Source organism: Penaeus chinensis, chromosome 36 (assembly GCF_019202785.1).
Source record: "Penaeus chinensis breed Huanghai No. 1 chromosome 36, ASM1920278v2, whole genome shotgun sequence".
Taxonomy (NCBI): domain Eukaryota; kingdom Metazoa; phylum Arthropoda; class Malacostraca; order Decapoda; family Penaeidae; genus Penaeus; species Penaeus chinensis.
The window spans coordinates 25,253,677-25,256,176 of NC_061854.1; positions in this window are offsets into that span (position 1 = coordinate 25,253,677).

Consider the following 2,500-nt stretch of genomic DNA (forward strand, 5'->3'; position numbering starts at 1 on the left):
GTTTTAATTATACGAACCAGGTATATTTTACTTGCATTATAGAGGCGATCAGCGGATTACCACATGAAACAAGTGGCCGCACTGATTTGCGTTTCGAAACAACCGCGGCAGCATGTTTCGCACATACTGTGTACACGGCAAATAAATCAGTCTGCTCCGCGACACCGAGGTGTTTCTTTCTCCTCCCAAGAAACTTAGTGACATACCACAACCGTCACAGTTCCATACCTAAGAGATAAGTAGTTGGCTGCTCATTTTTATTCAAACATCTATTTTACGCTGTATGCCTGTTCTTAAACGCTTCACGAACTAAATGCATATTTTACAAGTGTCTCCATCAATAATCAGTTGTTCACACAAACGGTTTTAGCCGGGTTTTATGAACGAGCTGGCGAGGTATTACCGCTCGCTACCACCCACCTACCACTGTCTCGCCACGCTACGTTCGTTCCCGTATAACCCCAGGGGTACTCTTTCACGGGGCCATGCTAAAGAATTTATTTGTTGCACTATTGTAACCTTAAAAGTATTAAACATTGGAATAAATACTGCAATAATCGCATGAGAGACGGTATACCTCTGACATATATATATATATATATATATATATATATATATATATATATATATATATGCATATATACATGTATGTATATACATATATGTACATAATATATATATATATATATATATATATATATATATATATATATATATATAACATATACATACATCGATAACACACACACATATATGTGTGTGTCTGTGTAGCTATATTTATCTCTCTATATATATATACATGTATATATATGTATATATATATATATATATATATATATATATTTATATATATGTGTGTGTGTGTGTGTGTGTGTGTGTGTGTGTGTGTGTGTGTGTGTGTGTGTGTGTGTGTGTGTGTGTGTGTGTGTGTGTGTGTATATATGTGTATATATGTGTATATATGTGTATATATGTGTATATATGTGTATATATGTGTATATATGTGTATATATGCTAATGTATATCTGTCTATCTATCTATCTATATATATAGATCGATAGATAGATATACATTAACATATACATACATCCATTCATATGTATATATACTGGAGATATGATGTCACAGGAATCAATTTAGACGTCAATGTGGCACTGTCATTAGGTTTAATGATTGGTTTTGAAGTTTTGGAATGGTAATGGAACTGCTTATTTTGGATTGATGTTAGGTTTGATATTTTTTCAGTGACTCTTGCTAGACCTTGGTAAGTACAGAATTCAATAGAGAAAAGTAACACACATCATTTCTAGGATTATTGTTAATAAAGACGGACAATTTATAAACCGTTATTTATTTATTTATTTATTTATTTTTAATATTAACTGGTGTTAAAATATTCTGCAAAAGACAAAGTTCTTGGATTTTTGCAATTATTTATTTTCAAATATTCTAGATATCCTCTACATCCTCCAATATTTTACAATATACCTTCTCTATCCCCTGTCTTCGAATAGATTCTAGGACTGCTTGTATTTGTACAAATTTGAGGCAAATGCCTTTATATAATCGATGAATGTCATACACACGGGTTTCCTATATTCGTTTATTGTTTCTCTTCGTTGGATGAACGTGTGGTCTGTTGAGAATCCACTGCGGAAGCCTGCTTGTTCTCTAGGCTGGTTAGAATCCAGACCGGCAGAGACGCGAGTTGACTTTAGACTTTTGTGAACTGTTTGTAATCGTAAGGAGGCTTATGGGTCGCTAGTTTTTTAGATCCTTTCTATCTCCTTTTTTATATATCGAAATAATTGTTGCATTTTTCCAAGTTTTACCATTCAGAAGGCATTTGTTTAAAAGATTGGCTAGTTTTACTGTTGCATCTGTCATAAAGTATCTTCTGATTCCGTCTTCACCTGGTATTTTCCGTTTCTTCATGCCCTTATACATTCTTTTTATTTCTTCTGCTGTGATGTTAGGTACGTCTCTAGTTACCGCGTTCGCTTCTGTCTGTAACTGTTCATTTGAGTTGTATAGATCCCTGTAAAAGTCTTTCACTACACTTAGCATTTCATTCTTATTATATGTCACTTCCCCGTCTGGTTTCTTTATTGCATACATTGATTTGTCCCTATTCTGAGTCTCCTTTTAGCTGTTTTCATGCTGATACCTAAGATCACTGTTTCATTTATTATTTGAGTACTGAATTTCCGTACATCTTCTCTCTTCTTTTTATTTATAGCCTTTGATAGTTCAGCTAATTCTATTTTGTCCCTGTTTGACGATAGTTTCATGACCCTGCGGTTTTGCAAAAGCTCTTTAGTTCCAACCGAGAGCTTGCTGGAACTTTGCTTGATGTTCTTGCCGCCTACTTCAATCATGTCAGTGAACTGATTGTTGGTCAATGTTGAGATCTTCGTCGCTGAGAAGTGAATATCTGTTTTAGATGTTAAATTCTGTCGCTCATGTCTTCAAGTTAAATTTGGCTGCGGTTTTCATATGA